The sequence below is a fragment of the Canis lupus genome, chromosome 11 (assembly GCF_011100685.1).
Source record: "Canis lupus familiaris isolate Mischka breed German Shepherd chromosome 11, alternate assembly UU_Cfam_GSD_1.0, whole genome shotgun sequence".
Taxonomy (NCBI): Eukaryota; Metazoa; Chordata; class Mammalia; order Carnivora; family Canidae; genus Canis; species Canis lupus.
In genome coordinates this window covers 24021984-24042803 of record NC_049232.1, presented here as the reverse complement: position 1 = coordinate 24042803, position 20820 = coordinate 24021984, and the positions used below count along the sequence as shown (strand labels likewise).

At 45.2% G+C, this 20820-nt stretch overlaps 1 long non-coding RNA gene across 2 annotated transcripts; it reads right to left on the bottom strand.

Annotated features, from left to right (window-relative positions):
• Window positions 1-4183: 4183 nt before the first annotated feature.
• LOC111097931 lies at window positions 4184-13546 on the bottom strand. Of its 2 annotated transcripts, XR_005366374.1 has the most exons (4): window positions 13158-13546; window positions 8430-8511; window positions 5431-5585; window positions 4184-5126 (listed from the first exon to the last, which is right to left on the bottom strand). It is a non-coding gene; the product is annotated as an uncharacterized LOC111097931 (long non-coding RNA). The 2 variants fall into 2 exon arrangements; XR_005366373.1 differs by having other exon boundaries at window positions 4184-5585.
• Between the last annotated feature and the right edge of the window lie 7274 nt (window positions 13547-20820).

Sequence of the window (20820 nt, the reverse complement as noted above, 5' to 3'; positions counted from 1 at the left end):
ATCTCTCTCTCCCTACTCATACTCTCTCTCTCTCTCTCTCTCAAATAAATTAATTAAATCTTTTTTAAAAAATCCGAGAGAAAATAAAATCATGCTAAAATTTTCCAAAGAAACTTCATGTTGCTGTTGAACAGAATAAGCCACATGTTTCTGTGTGAACCAGAGAATACACTAACGTGATTTTATTCAACATTTGAAAGGGTTTTTTTCCAGTAAAATTTGAGTGTTCTGGTGTGAAATGATCTCTTAATAGTCCACAGATCCTTTATTTTCATAACTCTAGATGTTGAGAATCTTAATGTATTGAGAAAAAAAAAAAAAAGAAAAGGAAAATAAAAGAATGACAGCTGCCTCTTCTGGAAGCCCAGGAATCTCCAGGCCATGGACCCCTTGAAGCTTCAGGGACAGATATGAGAGACTCTGTGATGGCCTCCCCCGCCCCCACCAGAATGAATATGTGCTTTTTTGTATATATACCTTTGTACACATTCTCTGCAGAAAAAAAAAAAAAAAAATCCATAGCTTTCATCAGTGGCTCAAAGGCTTGCCTGACCTCCAAATGTTTGCAGATGCTTAAAGTAGTGGTGACTTACGGGTGGTGTAAATTTAATGTGTCCATTTTAAGTTCTCTTCTCTTTTTCAGAGCAACGTAATTGGGAGATTCCTCTCTAGGGAGGGCTGCTTGATGCAGAGTGTAGGAACCTGGCTTGCCTGTCTCCAGCCATCTGCTACATTAAAGAAGGCCTCCTATGGCTGGAATCCAAAACACAAAATTAAAAGGGTTGCTTGCACCCAGAGTCATAAAACAAAGAGGCTTTCTAAAGCAGGGCTTGGAGTGAACACTCATTTCTTCCTGACTTAAACAGCATCTGTTCCTCCTGACGGCAAACACCCTCCAAGTTAACTCAACTGAACTCCACAGTTCTATATTCTCAATTTTCATGCTCCGAGACATAGTCTCAGATGAGCCAAACCACATGTGCACTCTGCCACAAATCCAGAGCAGCAGGTGAAAATCTGGGAATGCTATGGAACCGGAGAAAGGGGAAGGAGACAGAAGTTCACATTCTCTAGAATGCCTTTTACGTGCAGAAAATCTTGGTCACCAGAACTCTGAAGCCAGCCTTCCTGTTGTGAATATCAACTGTCTCCCTTGCTCCCTGTGTGACCTTGCACAAGTCCCCTCATCTGTAAAATGGGGATAACAGTAGTATCCAATTAATGGAATTATTGTAAGGCTTAAATAGAAACTTGATAGGCACACAGTAAATACAGTAGAAGGCATGTGTTTTCACCAATACACCAGCAACCTCTAAAACAGTCTTAGCAAATTCATTTGTTATGTAAAATATACATGCATTGGGGCACCTGAGTGGCTCAGTCAGTTAAGTGTCTGCCTCCAGCTCAGGTCAGGATCTCATGGGATCGAGTCCCACATTGGGCTCCCTGCTCAGCAAGGAGTCTGCTTCTCTCTCTCTTTCTCTCTCACTCTCCCTCTCTCAAATAAATAAATAAAATCTAAAAAAAAAAATGTGCATGCATTTTACCTAATATACCCTCTTCTCTTCTTACTTTAATAGGTGAGCTCATTCCCCCTCAAGCCTACAGTGCCATCTATTGCAAACAACTCCCAAATTTCCATTTCCATCTTGGACTTGGCTAACAAACTCCAAGTCCTTGAACTCCACTCTCTTGTCTCTACTGGATTGTAGTAATTGTGGATTTTGTCTGCCTGCCATACTCCCTAAACCCCCTTTCTCCTGCTTCCTTTGTGGTACCGTTCCTGCTCGGTATTAGCAGACACCTCACCCCAGAGATGCGCATAACACCCAGGAAGGTTATTATAGTTTCCCACTAGCTAGGCCACCATGATTTGTTCATAGATGGGCATATGACCCAAAGAAAGTAACATGTATTATCTCTTAGACTGATGTATGGATGTTGAAAGAGAGCAAAATCCTCATCCTTACTTGTTGGTACTAAGCTAAGGATGAGTCTGAGGCTGCCACAGCCCATCTAGCCATCATGTAGAAGGAGTTTGCTTGGCCATGAAGCCAAGAGAATAGACCACAGCTGGAGATACAGAGGAGACGTCATGACAAAAATCCCTTGATCTACCTGTACCTGTTTGCTGTCTTATTCCACTGAGACCTGGGACTGTTTGTTAGGCAGCAATGGCCAACTAAAACATTCTTCACTTACCCTTATCTCTTATCCTCAGTTATTTTTTCATTTATTCTCTTCCTCACTCAATAGTGTGACAAATATTTATGGAGCACCTACTATGTATCAAGCATACTTTGGGCATCAGGGAAAAGACATTAAGCAAAACAGATGAAAAGCCGAGCTTTAATGGAATAAATAGGTATTTGTTTAAAGTATAAGAAAGAAAATTGAGTATGTCACCTGGTAATAACTACCTGGTAAAATAAATAAATAAAATCATAAGTGGGGGACAGAACAGGTTCCAGGAGGAGGAGGGATGATCACTGCTGTGTTGATCACATAGTCAGGGTTAAATAGGGTTGCCCTTCCACTTCCAATCCAGTGTAAAGTCTTATCATTTCTACCTTCAAATCGTACCTAAAAACTCTCCATTTCTCTCCATGTCTAATATATATATTTTAAAAGATTTTATTTATTTATTCATGAGAGACACACAGAGAGAGGCAGAAGGAGAAGCAGGGAGCCCGATGTGGGACTCGATCCCAGGTCTCCGGGATCACGACCTGAGCTGAAAGCAGATGCCCAAACACTGGGCCACCCAGGCGTCTCAGAAACTCAGCTCTTAGATTTAACATGTGTCCATTTGCTTCTGCACTTAACTAAAATTTATGTAGTACCTTCTTTGTGCCTGACAGTGTGTTCAGTACTGGGCTACAAAGATGACTGCCTTGTTGAAGTTCACAGTTTCCTTGGGAGATGTTTGGGAGAAAAGATGCTTCTTTTCTGTCTTTAAAGATCCTTGAACACTTGATGGGAGAGTCAGAAACTAGAAAAGCAAAATCTGTCACTTCAAAGGTGTAAGCCCAAGGATTCTCAGGGGAGGACACCCTTCAGACCTTTGAGGAGTCCTTCGTTTTATAGAAAGCTCCCACATGCAATAGACCAATTATGCCAATGTCAAACAAAGATTATTTTCTGAAAAGGAATATTTAGCACTAACATTTAAACTATTCAGTATACTCATTGGAAAGGCTGTCACAGGAAGAGCTATGTTCTTTCAGGCTGTATTTCCTGCGATGTTTCATTTCTAAGTATGAATTAAAAAATAGCTTACCGTTTTATAAAAATAAAGCATGTTTATTGGAAAAATTCAAATTATAAAGAAAAGTCCAAAAAAAAGAATAAAAATTACTTGAAATCACACAAAGAAAAATAACCATGGTTAATAAGTTGATATAACATCTTGCCAGACAGCTTTCCATGTGTATAATAATAGCTATTATAGATCAAGTATGTACGTTATGCTAGGTACAGAGCAATATGCTTTACATAATTTATTTAACACCACAGTAACCTCACAATGGAGTTACCATTGCTAACTTTATGATCGTCTTTTCTATAAATGGAGAAACTAAGGATGTAGGTGCTTGTATTTCTACAGACTGCTTGGGCTTGCAGTGCCCAGAAATGTTCCTAACATTCTAACTCCCTTTATTTAAGAAGCAGTGTTCACAACTGCTTTGCTGATCATGGAAGGATATCACAGAGCATGGTTAAAATATCCTGTACAGTCAGCTCATCCCTCACGTCATGCATTCCATAAAATCTTGCATTCTCTGCTCTCTACAACCCACTCTCTTCCGTCTTCTCCCACCACCCCCTATATGGCTCTTGTTACCCCTGTCAGTGAATTGGTCTTTTTGCTGTTCCTTCCCAACCTGCCATCACACTCCATCAATACACCTCTGCTTTCACGGAACTTCTGTAGGAAGTTCCCCTCCTGCAGCCTATCCCATCTTTCTTTCCCCAGTCTGCCCAGACTTCAAGGATCTTTCCTGGACGCATGGCATCGTGGAAGGAGCATAAGAAGGAAAAGAGAGGGGTCCCTGGGTGGCTTGGTCGGTTAAGTGTCTCACTTCAGCTTAGGTCATGATCCCGGGGTCCTGGGATCAGAGTCCTGGGATCAAGCCACACGTCCCCTTCTCCCTCTCCCTCTGTCTGCCACCCCCACCCCCGCTAGTGCTCTCTCTCTCTCTGACAAATAGATAAATAAAATCTTTTAAAAAAGAAGATGGAGAAAAAGAGATATGCAATATAGAGATGGGGAGGGGGAGGGGTTTCACAGGCATTTTAGGGATAAGGAAGTAGAGGCTCAAGAGAAGTGAAATCAGTTCCTGAGAACATACAGACCATTGGTGATGGGACTAGAAGTGAAATCCAGTAAGTTTGGTGCCCAAACTCCTGCTCTAACCACTCTGCACATTGCCCTGAGACAATTCTCAACTCCAGTATCCCAACAAAACGGTTCTCGTGAATCCCATCACAACAGTCAGGGAACCACAACATTCAGCGAACTGAGCTGGAAAAACAATAGATTACTGAGTAGGAGAAGGAACAAGTGAATGAACGTGTCAAGGCACACAAGTGCCATTTCTAAAGCCGACGCGTGTGATTTGGAGATGGTGAAGTCACACAGAGCAAGCAGGCCATAAAACTTTGTATTTATTCTAACAGTCAGGTAAGGACCCTGAACAAGCTCAAAAGGCCCTGAATGAATGGGGTTACTGTTCCAACATGTTTATCTTGAAGTGTAGTGAAACCTATTCATTCTATTTGTGTAATGACTAATGCCTCTGTGGATATATCATTTACAATATGATGGCATTACTAATGTGCCACATTAAAGGTGATTTGAACTGATGAACCAAATCAGTTAAGTTCCTCTAAGTCAACTCTGGCTACCCAGGTCAGGCGGTGTGCTGTTTCCATTGGAGAGAGGCAGCCAGGGGTGCTGGTCTCATCTGTATTGCCTCTAGAAGCCCGTTTTCATAAAAGCGGTATCACACGATGCTCCAAAAACCAGAGTTCAAACATTTCAAACATGAAGTAAGAGGTCAACAGAGTCGCCTGCCCCAAATGTGTCCCAGCTGGAGTAGTAGGAGCCCCCCTGCCAGATCAAGCTGTCAGAAATGAGAATTTAGATGAGATCTGAGCTCCAGCATGAGTTCTGGCTGTGATGTCTCTGAGGTCTTAGCAAAAACCACCCGGGGACTGCTACTGGTTTTCAGGACGACAGGAAAGAACCTCACATAGGTTAAGGTATTTATTTTCCTTGCTTACGAATGCTGGCTGAGCTTCTGTTATCAGCCAGGCACCACAATGGTAAGGACATTTCATTTACTCATTTCTAGTTTGCATTCCTTATTTACCCTTGGAGGTGAGGGATACTCAAAGAGACAGATGTCCGTGGAAAAGAACACCCACCTCTCTCCTCGAAACTCTCTCCCCATCTCTTCTTGCAGTCGGGTCTCAATTCCGATCTCTGGCTTCCTGACCAAAGTCCGATTCATTTATTCACTCAGCGATCATTTGTTGAGTGCTTGCTCTGTGTCAGGTCTTGGGCTCCAGGCTGGGAATGCCTAACAATGCAAAACCAGGCAGGCACACTGCTCACAGGGAGAGCAGTCAAGTCAGGAAGACAGACGTAAATTCTCCATCTAGAATCAGCATACTTACAGTGATCCCCAAACGCTTGCTTTTTTTCTTTTGATCAGCATTGGCTGTGCTCCACTTTTTAAACTCCACAGCTTTTCCCCGTTCCTCTATTCATCTCATCCGCACATGGCTGGAAATTAGATTTGAGGTCTACAAGCAACCTCGAGGAAAGAGACATACTCATGCCTCGCTTGCTTTCATTGTTTTTGCAACATGGACAGAACCAAAAAACAAATTGGAGGTAACCAAAGGCCCCCAGACACTCAAGCAGCCACACCTGCTTTGCCTCCCAAGGGAGTTAGCACCTGGGATGCCAGAAACTACTGCTGATTCACAGACAGGCCAGGCCTTCACCGGGCTGCCGGACTGAATGTAAAGGACCCAACAATTCCGGAGCTGCTAGGGTGCCAGGGACCATTTTGTCAGTAGGTTAATACCCCACAGCTACATGGCCCTATCAGGAAAACAGACACTAGACATAGGTCTTTGTACTGAATGGTTTCTAGCGGCTACCTTTAGAAACTCTTAGCAGCCTTAAGAGAAAATTTTTAAAAGTCAATTTTTTTTTCTGTACAGCACATCATGAAAACAAACACAGTGACAAACCCATCGCTCATCCTCACACTTGGGTTATTCTTACTCCTTGAAATTGGAAGAAAGAGATGAACAGGAGCTATCGAGTGAGGAGGCAAGCATATCTGGCAAAAGAACGTGGTTTCGTTGGCTAGGAAGTCGTGTTGGCCCCAGGGCTACCAAGACTGGGTTGTCCAATAGGCTTCCAGAACAATACTCTGAGTGCAATTAGGGATTCAGTCAGCCCTTGAGTGACCCTCCTCTTTTTTCAATTTTCCAGAATTTGTGGCAATTAGACTTCTCAAGAGACACTTTTGAGTTTGCCACCATCCAAAATGAATGCTACTGAAAAAAAAAAAAAATGAATGCTACTGGACTTCAGTCTCCTCTTTTGGGTGATGATGACCAGAGATATAGGGTTGTGTCCTCTCAAACCACATGGCACAGGTCAAAACCACTTCTCTAGGAATGAGGCCAGTTGGGTGGCATTCCCGAGAAGTTTTCTGTGGACATGGTGGATACCCTGTGCTTTCTGGATTCCAGCACTCCAACCCAGCCCACAAAGTGAAAGCCTGGGAATCTGCTCAGTACGGATAGTTTCCTCCATGCAAGGCATAAATTGATTTGTTTATCCATCCAAGAATTTGTCATACTTTTACTAATAGCTTACCCCTTGTAGACTCTGTGACAGATGCCAGACACAACAGAGAGCTGACACAACAGGCCTAGTCCTTTGCCCACACAAATTATACAACCTCATAGGAAAGACAAGTATTAATCAAGCAACTACACAGTATAAAAAGGAATATGAGTCAGAACCAGGGGGCAGGGAGACCTGCCCTGACAGAGGGGTTTTAGCTTCAACCTGAAGATGCACAGGAGTCCTTCAAGTGGAGGTGAAGTTTGGATGGGGTGGAGGGTGAGGAAAGCCTTCAAGGCAAGTGGAAAGACCCCAGGGCGGGGAAACCAAGGAGTAAGCAAGCACAGAGGGGCCTGGAGAGGAGGACGGGACAACCAAGGGCTTTGTAGGCCACCGCTAGTGTTTGGCATTATCCTAACTGTGCATCACATGTCAGAGCCGGGCCTCAGACTGTCACTTTCCTGGTAAGGAGGAAGGCTGGTGGTAGCAGGGAAGAGAGAGGGGTACAGAGGAAGACGGGGTTACTCAAAGGACAAGCTCTCTGCCAGCATCTCAGGAGCCTACCACTCATCTCCCCTGTGATTTATATCCAAGGCCAGCCCAGGACCTTGCCGCTCCAGATCCATCTCACACCCCAGGTCTTGTACCACTTGCTTGTTGCACCATGGCTCTATGACTATAGGGACCAGGTCACCCAGCTGCCTTTCCGCTGCTGGGGAGGGAAGAGCAGGAGTGAACCGGAAAGTTGGAGTAGCTGAGAAGGCATGTCTGGGGCAAACAGGCTCCATGGGGGACTGAGCCCCCATGTTACTTTCACCCTTCCAGGAGATGGGAAAAGACCCTTCCTCCTAGGGGAGAGCAGGGGGCATGCTTCCATGACTCCTAGATGACACAACATCCTGGATGGAGTGACTGTGGGAAGACTCATCACACCCAGACTTATTTCTGTGAGGAAGGGAAGCGGTAGGGACATGTCTGTCAAGTTCTTGGCTGTCATGCATGATACATAGTGGTCCATGGCAGATCCACAGTAAATGTTTGCTACCTAAATTCCAGTGCAAAACATACAAAAGCTAATTTCATTTTTTCCCTTATTACCTTGAGGGGGAAAACCTAGGACACCCCAAATTAATAGGGAAAATGATCCCATTTCTTGTCCTTTGAAGTGGGTAAGCATGTTATAAATGTTTTAAATGGGTGAAGAAGTCTTCAATCAAACCAGGGCTTCTGTAGACTTTGCTCTCATTATCTTATAAGACACTGATTGTGTTTAATTGTGGAGACTTCATTTATTTTTGCCCAGGTCAGTGTTCCAGCAAAGGTTGGAGCCCAGACAAATTTTCACTCTAGAGACAGGTCTCCTGGCCTTCCTGTGCATATGTGTTTATGTGTGTGTGTGTGCACGCACTTAGGGGTCCTCTCCTCTGCAGTGACCTAGGAAGGAAGGTCCTGCATCTGGCTGACCAGCCAGGAGTCAGCAGATTATTTCAAGGCCATGTGGTGAATTCGGTAGACTTTTCCCTTATGAAAGCACTAGGAATAGTATTATGCTTACCTCCAGACCTGGAAAAATCTTGCTCAGGAGTCCTACTTTAAATGACAGTAGAGAGGAGGGGCCCACTGTACTGAGGCGATCCCTAAGAGAGAGAGAGAAAAAAAAAAAGATGATCATTCGTTCACTCTTTCCCTGTACTCAGGATCTAGGGACTGGACCCCAGATGAAGTTAGGTTTCCCTCACGCTCTCTGGTGTGGGGAAGTGGGATTTGGGTATCTCTTGCAGAAACCCAGATGACCCTGGCCTCATTCTCGTCTGATCATCTCAGAAGCCCTCCAAGGTCAGGTGACACATAGTGGCCCAGTGCATCCATGAAAAAAGGTGACAGGAAACTTCCTGTGGGACTGGAAGGTGGAGCTCCCCAGAGGATGTTTGTTCCTTTGAAGTTGAACTCACTGTGAGGTTCTTTTTAACCCCCACACCAGGCCTTCTGCCTTATGCTTCTCCTTGGGCCACACAGCTCCAAGATTCTAGTTCCAGAGAGTTCTTCAGATCCTAGAAGCACCCTTGCCTGCTCCAGGTGACCCTTCGGATCTTGTTCCAATTGGAGCTTAGCTACTGAGAAAGAGGTGAAGAGAAAGGAGGAAGATGTGGGTGGGTAGTGGAGAGCCTGGGGTCCTGAGAGGGCCCTTCCCTTTTGCCTCCATTACTCCCAGCCTCCGGCCTCGGAAGTCTGGTCAGACGGACCTTCAAGTTTGATCTGGGACGGAGAAAATAAAATAGAGTAAGCATCGAGCCAGGAAGGGGTAAGGGGAGAGGAGGTATGGGGTTCATAAGACCAGAGTGTCAAGAGGAGTGTGTGCAGGACAGAGGAGGCTGGAGGTCGATAGGACTTCTGAGTGAGGAAAAGGAACCGAGTCTGCCAGGGAGAGAGTAGGGCTGGGTTCCCTGGCATGGAAAGAAATGTCTAGGCTGTGGGTTGGGAGCTCTTTGGGCCAGAGAGGGAAGCGGACCGGGAGTCCGTGCCTGCAGGCGATGGCCTGGGTTTCCTGAGGAAGGAAGAAGGCCCAGGAGTCCGGACGAGAAGCGCATGGTGTTGAACCAGACGGTCTGGCATGTTTGATTCCTGTCCAGTAAAAGAAAGACAAAGAATAAAACTAGACAGTTGAGTGTTTGCTTTCATCATGCTCATTTCAGATCCTCTCCATCCTCGTCATTTCTTGATTAGCAGGTAGTTGAGTCAATTTCGTCTTTTGCGACTCTCAGTAAAGGAATGAATGAACGGTCAGTAAACACAGGGATCCAGGCCTGTGAGGAATCCTTTGGTTTTGGTGAGTTCAACCTCCATCTGTTTCCCAGTAAGAAAGTTCAAGGCTCTGTGTGTGCGTGTGGAGGGAGGAGTGGTGGCTGCGGTCATGTCTATCTCTAGCTCCATAAAAACCATCGTTGCACCTGTCTCCTTCACTGGCCCCTTGTCATCCCTGTCCACTCTCTCCGTGTCCTCCGCTGCCCCTCCAGCTCACAGCCATCCTCTGTGTGGAGGGTCCATGAAGATGATCGCTCTCCACCCCCTCCACCCCTGTCCACATCTCACCTCTCAGATCTCAGCGTTGTTCCCTCAGACAGCCTTCCTCAAGCTCCCAGTCTAGAGTGGTTCCTCCATTCTAGGTTTTTGTGGAAACTTGCTTGATTTTTTGAGCACCATGTTCCTTTGTTATTATATACTAGGATGGTGATTATTTGATTGAAGGTCACCTCTCTCACTAGACTGTAATCTCTTTGAAGTTAGACATGTCTGTTGATGTTTACCCCTGGAAGCTCACCAGCATCCACAGCAGGTGTCCCCCCACTTCTCTTCCTCTATAACTCCCACCCACTATTGATAGGGAAGTAAGCGCTCTGGAAACCCATAGAATGGGTCAGATGTCTTTTTCCATGGGGTGACTTTGCTAATAAAAGGGAGTTCACATGATTCCCATGTAAACCTTCTCAATGGCAAAAAAGGCTCAAAAGGGGGTTCCGGCCTTTGTGCATGAATAACATTAAAAGGGTAGAAGCTCTCAGATGAGGAAAAATTAAGGGGACCAAAGATTCCCCACTCCGCATCTGCTTTTCAATAGCAATTGTTTGATTTTACCAAATCAGGAGAGGCGTGTGTTCTGTTCCTCCAACCCAAGCTGTGGTTCTAGAGCTGTCCACAGTGGCTTGCTGGGAAGGATTAGATCAGTGATTAGAATGAGCAGATCTTGAGAAGCTACACCGAGAGGCTGCCCAGCCACCTGGTGCCCAGGATGGACAGTCTCCTGTGTGTGGTCAGATTTTTCTTGTCTAGCTCATCTGGAACCAAAATTTTAAGAATTACAGGGTCACGAGGGAAAACATAAAGGTTTTTCTGGGCCTCTGGGAGGAAAGGGAGAGGGAAGACCTGCTGTTCCCAGCCTGTGGGATAGATAAGGCCTAAGGAAACCCTTCTTCCTTGTCTGACTCAGACCTGGATCTGCTCCCAAGAGGGAACCAGCTCTGACCATAGTTTCTCTGTGTCCCAGCTCCACAGGAGCATCTGGGCAGCCAGACCAACTGCTCCTCTGCTCTGAAGCCAGTTGGCATTTGCTGCCCTCAGTAGGGAAACAGATCCTTGAGTTGTCTGTGCTCCCGGTCCAACTTGACTGCTGTCTACCAAAGATCTCACAAAAGAGCCCAAATCGAACCACTTCTCTGGATCCTTGAAAGTGTTCTCCTACTTACTGAAATGCCCTGAAGGACAAGCATGTAGTTCACCCCCTTAGGCTAAATTAACTTCATGTTTGTTTATGTGCATTTTCTTAATCATCTTTACTGCCTTTAAAAAAAATGATTTTATTTATTTATTTGAGACAGAAAGAAAGAGAGAGAGCAAGTGAACCCAAGCAGGGGGACGGGGCAGAGGGAGAGAGGGAAGGAGAAGCAGGCTCCCCACTGAGCAAGGAGTCCAAAGTGGGACTTGATCCCAGGACCCTGAGATTATGACATGAGCCAAAGGCAGACGCTTAACCACCTGGGTGCCCCTTTACTGCTTGCCTTTTTTTTTTTTTTTACAAACTTGATACACCTTCCTTGTGAAGAATTCCAGCACTATAAAAATAAAAAATGTAGAAAGTTCAAGTCTCCTGTGTTCTCCCCACCCCCACCCCGACCCCCAACCCCGATCAAGGTAACAAGTAGGTCACAGTCCTGTCTCTTCATCTGGATCTTGTTTCTGTACACACACTGATGAAAAGGATTTCACTACATTTAATATTTTGCAATCTGCCTTTTCTGTTTAAATATTTGGAAACTTTCCATGTCACTGTAGTCCCCTCAATATTTTAATCACTTCATAGAAATGGAATTTTTATGGTCTCTCTCTTTTTTTCCTTGGGATTAGAGGCTTGGTGCAGTGAGCATCTTTGCATCATTGTGCATTTAGACAGGCACCTGGGTACTGGCCTGTCACAGTAAATAGGTTTGTGCCTCTACCTCTGTGCATGCATGTTTTTGTGGGACAGATTTCTCGAAGTCAAAGCTGGGTGAAAGGGTAGTTTTGAGAAAGAGTGCCAAACTGTGCTCTAAAAAGATTGTGCCAATTTTTACTCCTATTGGTAATGTGTGAGTCACTTGGTTGTGTGTTAACGCTGTCCTTTAAGGAAGAACATACTAAGGCACGGCCACATGGATTGTGTTCCTGCACTTGTCATGGGATTCATGCTCGGTATCGTATGGGTGGCACCACTCAACCTGCCATAAAATTCCACTTGAGGCAGCATGTGAGTAATAAGGTGCAAGGAAACTTCTGAGAAGGTCTGAGATAGAAAGAGGCAGAAGGGAGGTGCAAAGATAGCTAGGGAGATGCCCGAGTCTCCATTCTTATCCAAGAAGCCCATCATTTTTTCTTACAAGATGCTCTGCAGCTCCCCCCACTCACAGACACACACAATCATGTTTCCCAGTTTCCTGTATCCTGGACTCCATCAATTGTCTAGATAAATGGTACAAGGCTCACTGAAGATTTCATTACATCCCTGCTTGACTGGGCAGGTGGACAGGCATGCAATGAGCTCACAGTGCAGTGGGATTGTGAGGCTCTGGGAAGAAATGGCATTTCAACTGGTTGGATCTCAGCTGTGTTATGAATCATCTTGTCTTTCCAATTTCCCATTGCTCTGTTTACTCAGTCTGCTCCTCTTTGTATGATGCAGGGCTGCTGGGGGAAGAAGGAGCATTGGATCTTTGTGACCAGAAATGGTTGGAGAAAGAAGCAAAGTACAAGCCCAAATGGAATCTCTGGCCATAAGCTTGGATTAGTCACTACAAGACAAGGCAGCCCTCAAAACAACTCACCAGGAGTAATAGTTGACATTTATTCAGTGCTTACCATATACCTGCCATCATTCCAAATAGTGTCTAGTATTATATGTCATATATATCTTTCTCTCATCAATCTTATGATGCAAGTAATTATTTTTGGAGTCTAACCCGAATTAAGTAGGCAGTCTGACCCCTCAGCTTGATGCAGATCTTTTCTATCCACTCATGTATGTGTCTTATTTTATAGAGCATTCCAGACCTATCTCATCTCATGTTCAGTATATGTGCTGCCAAAGCGAGTATCATCTGATGTTCAAAAAAGCAGTGCTGAGAGGCTGGGGTTGGGGGGGAGGATATTAGTGTACTCATTTGACAGGTGGGAAAACTGAGGCCTGGAAATGTGCTTTGTGCCAGAGCCCACCCCCATGCTGGAATGTGAACCAAGTACCTTGATGTTACAATACCTCACGTGACACCTCAGTTGAGCGTCTGTCCTTGGATTCCAGGTATTTCTTCAAAGCACAGGGTGTTCTCAGGGCTCAAAGCACTGGGCACTAAGCCAGCCCAGGTGGCTCCCAGCCAGGTGACAGGATCTGCAGACAAGCTCAGTTCCTGCCCGTAGCCTGGTATTCCTCGGGCAATTATTTTCAGAAGCCATTGACATCGTGGTTGGCTCGCGAGCCGGTTCTCACTTGCTGCCCAGGAATTGAACTGCTCATTGGCCCATGGGTTTATGAGTGTCAGCTGCTTTTTCTCATTACCACTTTCAATTAACTCATTGTTCTGAGTCCAAGCTAACGGCCCCCCTTGGGATTCATTTACATTAATGTTGGGGCCCTGGGCCCTGGTTTCTTTCTTTTTTTTTTTTAGAAGAAAAATTCAGGTTTTGTGAAGTGAACAATTAGAAACATCAGGGGTAGAGGCCCTGGTTGTGGGTCCGGGACACAAGGGGCACACATTTCCCACAGTGGCACTGCCAGGCTGAGGTGCCCTGGTCAGTTAGATGAGACAAATTGGACATATCTTTCAAGCCCAGGATCAGTCTTTCTTCTTGGAGGCGGGTGAGGATTCAGGATGAAGATGGAGGTGGGTGGGGAGTCAAAGGGCTATGGAGTTTGAGGAATGCACTCTTCCACCCTGTGAGGTGTTCACATCTTGCACTGCAGAAGAACATTGAAGAGAACAGAAGGTGATTAAACACCTACAACATGCAAAGTATGATTGCCTTCATTTCACATAATCCCCAAATGAGAACTGGTAACCTCCTTTTATAGGTAAAGAACCTAGGGTCCAGAGAGGGATGGTGACCTGACCAAAGCCATATATCTAGGAATGGGAAAGCTGGGTTTATACCAGCAAACAGGGGCAAGTGTGGAGAAAGTGAGTGTGGGGGATGGGAGGGGTACAGGACTCTATGCAAATAAGTGATGCTTCTTTAAAATCCCTTTTAAGAAGTTTCCTGTGATGACCCACCTACTTTCCACTTTGACCCACCTACTTTCCACTTTGAGAATCTCTTGGTCCTTATTGCCCTCCAGATAGAACAAGAGGGGTGACTGGAAAACCAGGGTCTTTTGGGGGTGTTTCCTCTTAAGTTTTTTTTTTTTTTTTTTAAAGGCTTCTGCTTCTCCTCCCCTGTGATTACTAGTCCCTGCTATCCAGGACTTGTAGATCAGAGTGGCCCGTAAGAAGGAGACCTAGCCCACCGTTCTGAGAGCAGAAAGATGGGAGGCAGAGCAAGTAGGCAGGCCACGTGAACACCTGGGACTGCCACCCTGCTTTTCCAGAACCATCTCAGGGGAGGTTGTAAGTACACCCGAGAGTGGGCCCTGGAGCTGGGAAGCCTCACTGTGCTATCAACCAAGGGAACCGGGGTGAGTCCTTCCCACATATGCAGAGCCTCAGTTTCTCCCCCTGGAAAGCTAAGGAACAGGATGACATGCCTTCTGAGGCGATCCCTAGTTCTGGAGTCCTCTGCTGCCCCTCGGAGAGGATCCGGGTCTCACTACTCCAAAAGCTGACAAAGCTGCCTTACCTATTATTTTTTCAGACCCAGTTTACTTTACTGGCAACAGACTTTGCATTTGGGCCCCTTTGTGTGTCCTTTTAAGTTGTGAGCTTGTTTATCTCTATCTTTGATTAAGGACACCTCTTCTGAAGTTATGGGACCTGAATTTAGCAACAGAGCGGTGGATCCGAGAGCTGAACAGCTCCCCTCCCCACCCCCACCCGCCGCAGCACCCACCCGCTCCACTCACTGAGAGGGGATCGAAATCCCCCGCACGTCTGCAGCAGTTTGCAGGCTACCTTTTGTTTCTCCTCTGGAGGGTGTTCATGTGTATGAGCTGGAGGAGATGGAGCGTGAAGAAGCTGAAAGATCTAAGGGAGAGGAAAGGCCGGAAGTTTACAGGGAAGATGGCTAATCCTTGCCAAGGGGGTGAAAAAGTCAGACATCTGGTTGCTGGTTGTGTTTCCTGCTGAAAATCAGGGCAAAAGGTCCCTTACAAGTTTGGATCTGGGTGGGAGGAGAAGAAAAGGAGTAGGAGGGTAGATGTGAGACAGAAATCCCGTGGCCGGGGGAGGGGGAAGAGGCACACAAAAACAACTGATCCTGTATTCTTGCCGCTCCCATCTTCTTCCAAGAGTGGGAAGGAGATTTGGCAAAAGATTCAAAGCAATCCAGCTTCCGGGGAGTGAGCAGTATCTAAGAAGCCCTTACAGGTTCGCCCTTGGCTCAGCTACATGTTTTCAGGAAGAGCCGCACGGCTGTGATCCAAAGTCCTGCCAGATAACAGAGGCTGGGAGGCAACCTGGAATTCTTCATTAACAGAGCAAATTAATGAGACGGAGAATAAACAGATACCCGGATGCTCTGTGTATGCCCTTGGCTGCAATCAGCCCTTATATTTAGACAGCACTTTGTACTTTGTATTTTTACAAGGGACAGCGGCCTACATCTGATTCCCATCATCCCATCCTGGTGAGCCATGAGGGGGTCAGGCCTGGGATATTAATCCCCATTTCATAGAAGAAGAAATCAGATGAGAAAGGAGAGCTAATGTGACCCACACCACAAAGTCTCAGGAGGCCTTGATGAGACCCTTCAGGCCCAGATGTGTCCTTGTCCCCCCAACACCCTATGTCATGGGGCACCATGAGGAAACCTCGGCTCTGCATGTGGGTACCTGTAGCTTTTTGTTCAAGGTGCTGCTTCTGGGCCGTGGAGTGTAGAACGGGTTCTTGATAACTGAGAACTCCTAGAGCAGTTGGCAGTGAGTACTGGTCCAATGCCTTGTATGTCACAACCAACCAACCCAACTTTAAATTCAGTTTTCCTTCACATGAATTTCCATCGGTAGATCTTAATTGACATTAGCAATTGTTGAATCAATACTACACAACTCTTTCACCTTTCTAGATGTTTCAACATTTTTGTGATAGAGTATCAGGGAAAAGAGTTTTTATTTTATGTGTGACCCTTCAAATAAACGTGATGAGTTGGCCTGCTTGCCTTCCCTCCATCATTCTACAGATATTTAATGAGTACAACGCCAGTGTTGAGAATATAACAGAGAACTGGGCAGGCACTGACTTTGACTTCATCGTGGGGAGGATTGACAATACACAAATTAACATGTTTGAGGGGCCCCTGGGTGGCTCAGTGGTTGAGCTTCTGCCTTCAGCTCAGGGCGTGATCCCGGAGTCCTGGGATCCAGTCCTACATCTGGCTCCCTGCGAGAACCCTGCTTCTCCCTCTGCCTATGTCTCTGCCTCTCTCTCGATGTGTCTCTCATGAATAAATAAAATCTTTAGAAAAAGAAAAACATGCTTGAAAATATGAGGATATCTCTTCATATGTGCCTAGAAGGTAAGGAGGTACTATGGTAAAGAAAAATGAACAGGAGGATGTGTATTTAAGATGGGAAAGGAGGCCGAAGACCAGGAGGGAGAGCAGGATGGGCAAAGGGAGGGCATAAAAGGGCCCCCAGATGGCCTGGGGCATGAAGGGCTGATGAACTTGAGAAGAAACCCTGTATGGCCTAAGCTCCTGGGGGAGCTTCAGAGGCAGCTGCTCATCCAAGAAGTCCAGTATGTTGCTCCCCAGCAACATACTGGGGAGCATATTTTCACTGGGAACCTCAGTTTTCTCATTTGTAAAGTACAGGAAGTGAGACCAGCCTCAATGGGTGTTTGAGACAAAGATGAAAATTCTCAACCGAGACATACAAATGTGTCTTTATCACATTACCAGATCAGCTTAATCGTGATGTCTCACAGGTCTTCCATGCTTTGCCTTTCTCCCACCAGGGGAGTATTAAATGATCTGGAAACACACACTTAAGAGTTTGGGACTGCAAGAGGATGCTGCAGAGCTTTGGTCCAGCACCACTTCACCCTCCCATGTATCGTTCCAGTGCTAATGGCAGAGTCTAGCCTAAGTAATAGACAAGGATGGCCTTTGTATATAAAAAAGAGATTCCTTCCTATTCTCTTATCCCTGCCACATATTTGAGAGACTTTTAAAACTTAGGGAACAGGTGGAAATAAATACAGACAACTCTTCAACTTACTGTCAAGCAGTATTTCTCAACTTTTGGCTATCTGGATGCCTCCTCTCTGTGGGGCCCCCACCACATCTTTGAGAATCACAGAATCTTGTGTGTTTGGTATTTAAAATCTATGGGTGTTTTCTTAGAATTGTATTTTGTATCATCATGTTTTATAGTTTACAAAACCCTTTGATGAAACTTAATTGAAGGCCTGGCAACCTATCGTGTTCAATCGTACCACCACCCCGCTTGATTGTCATCATGGCACTTTCTGGGAGCACTATCATCTGATAGAGGATATTAGCTAGTGAGTGTATTTTCTCATCTCTTTTCCCACTTCTAGAAATGGGATATTCCCGCTTGAGGATACCTGTCTTGTTCACTGTTATGTGCAGAGCATCTAGAAATATGCCTGGCCCATAAGAAGCGCTCAGTAAGTAGGAGTCTGATGAATTAATTAATGGGTCTCATTTTACAGATGGGGCAACTGAAGCTTAGCAAGCCTCAGTGACTTTTCCAGGTTCATGCAGGTATTAAATGGTAGGGCCAGCACGAGAAATCAGATCTTTGGATTTCTTATCTGGGACTCTTTCTGAGATACCTTTCCCTCTTTCTATGGTATAACCATAAGCCCAGAAATATATGAAATATATATTTCTGACCTATCTGAGATCCTAAGAGCTGACTCTTATAATTAACTTGGTGTTTTGTTTCTTCAACAAAGGAGACTAGAAACTCCAACTGACATGGGAAGAAGCAGGAGGGAAGGCCAGCATCTGACATCAAGGGAGAGGTAGAAAGACTGAGGAGCAGGCTGGGAGCTCCAAGGCATTGGGGCCTGGGGTCATTTACCCTAAAGACAAAATGCACCAAAATGCACCACAAGTAGCTCTAGATGACAGCATCCTGGCATCACAGCATTTAATGACACTTTAGGGGAAATTCCAAGTCGGGAAGAGCATGCCATGAACTCTAAGAGTGGTTACCTAGAGAATAGGAGCACACTGGGCAGACTTCCAGTTTTGACTTTTATAGACCCCTTCACTGTTTATGTTTGTTTAGCGAGGTGTATAAAGCATAACAAAAGCCCAGCAAAAGCAAAGAAATTCACTGTTCTTAGAATACTCTATTTAGTAAGCCTGGAGAATATGCACTTCAATGTAGAATGCTTCCATAAAAAATAATGAAAGTCTAAAGAAAAATAGTTAAGATACAAAGGACGGGATCATTTTCACTGGCAGGTCGAGTTGCTGCTATGAAGGAATAATGCTTAACAGACACTGAAAGCAGTAACATGACAGGTTCTATGCTGAGCATCTTGCTTACTCATCTCATGTAGCTCTTGTTACAACCCTCCTATTATCCCAAATTTATGGGAGAGTTGGGCTCATAAGATTAAGAAACTTACACACAGGCAAGCTACAGGGCGCAGACTCAGAGGCTGTCCCGTCTAACACCCAAGTTCAGGTTCTGAAGCCAGTGCCCTGAGCTGCCTGGTTTTTGGTGTGAATCCTGCACTAAGGGGGCTGTGGCAGATTAGAGGTTCATAGAAGTGTCTCCATTCTACAAATCAGCATGCCTTCAACAATTCTTTCCTGCTCCCTGCTGGTTACAGATGTTAATTAGCAAACCTCCTCTCTCCACCAGCAGCCCGCCCCCCTCCTCTGCCCTGGACCTGAAGCTATTAGCACCACCTCACCCTGCCCAAGAACTCACGGGCCTACTCCTTGCAAACAAAGGGCCATAACCCTCTGTTCTTGATTTAATAATCCCTATGTGTCCTGTATCCTCGAAAAATGTTGTTTATCTTGCTATCTCTTTGACATTTACAAAGGAGCATATGAAAGTGAAAAGATATTTTCCTTTGGATCCAAGAAAGGATTTGGACACTTGAGTTGTGAATTCCTCAAGGGCTCCAGTTTTGCTTTGTATCTTTATGGTGAAATGTGACATTTTGAAATATGGAGATGTTTGTTATGGGTAAAAGTTTTGCTTACTGAGGCAAAAAAAAAAAAAAAAACCGAAGGTGAATTTTTAGTATTTTCTAATAAAAACACTTGCTTTGTATCTGAAATGTAGCCTTGCTCTGCTGGTGTCCTCTCAGAAGAGGTGCTGTAGTGCTGCCTGAGGTTCAGAAGATCAAAGTCCTAGTCCCTTCCTGGAGGAAGGGAGAGAGGGAGAAAGAGATGAAGGGAAGGAGGGAGCATGGCCTCTGGATAATCCATCTGCATAGAAGAGAAGCCTGCAACTCATAGACCAGGGGCAGTATATAGCCAGTGCGGGCAGGTACCAGCCCCAACATGCAGGACCAGATGTTAAACCTCTCAACTTCATTGGCTTCCTGTATAAAATAAGCACAATTAGGGTGCCTGGGTGGCTCGGTCCATCCATTAAGCATCTGCCTTTCAGGTCCTGGGATCCCAAAGCCTACTTTGCTTTTTTTAGCCTACTTCTCCCCACCCCACCACCCCACTCATGCTCTCTCTCCTCTCTCTCTCTCTCTCTTACAAACACACACACACAAAATCTTTAAAAAAGAAAACAAGCACAATTTAAAAACTCTGTCTCATAAGGTTATTGGGAGGATCAAATGAAATAAAATATGTAAAAGCACTTAAACATTTCATAGCACAAAGTAAATTCTCCATAGAAACCTCAGTTATCGGGATCCCTGGGTGGCGCAGCGGTTTGGCGCCTGCCTTTGGCCCAGGGCGCGATCCTGGAGACCCGGGATCGAATCCCACATCGGGCTCCCGGCATGGAGCCTGCTTCTCCCTCTGCCTGTGTCTCTGCCTCTCTCTCTCTCTCTCTCTCTCTCTGTGACTATCATAAATAAATAAAAATTTAAAAAAAAAAAGATGTTTCATCCAAAAAAAAAAAAAAGAAACCTCAGCTATCACTATAGTCTCAGCGAGGTGCCAAGTACTGAGTCAACAAATCACACAAATTGTCACAACATGGTTGAGATGAGTGCCCCAAAGCACAAGGTGCAATGGAAATGATAATGACAGGCCATAACCTAACTTGGGGGGACAAGTCAGGAAGAACTTGGATAGAGAAGAGGTGAAACTGAAACCTAAAGGCTAGGAGGAATCCTTCAAGTGGGATAAAGCCAGGACTATTCCAATGGTGCTTTTCAAAACCAACTACAGTGTATATGGTAACTTTCAAAGACTGCAAACGTGAAAAGCATTTATACCTTAGTACTGTTTTTATTTGCCTACCTTTGATTATTAATGACGTTGAATGTTTTCAAATATTTATTGGTCATTTGAGTCTTTTTTTAATGACCTTTGCCTAAGTTTGTTAATGAAGGGGAACTGTATTTAAGATTTTATTTATTTCAGACAAAGAGTGAGAGAGCAGGAGCGGGTGGGGGGAAAGGGTTGGGAGCAGAGGGAGAAGCAAACTCCCGCAGAGCAGGGAACCGGATGTGGGGCTTGATCCCAGGACTCTGGGATCAGGACCTGAGCTGAAGGCAGACACTTAATGAACCGAGCCACCTGGGTGCCCCATCTTACTTGTTTTTAAAGGTTCTTTACATATTAAGTATATTAATATTTATCATAGACAGTTT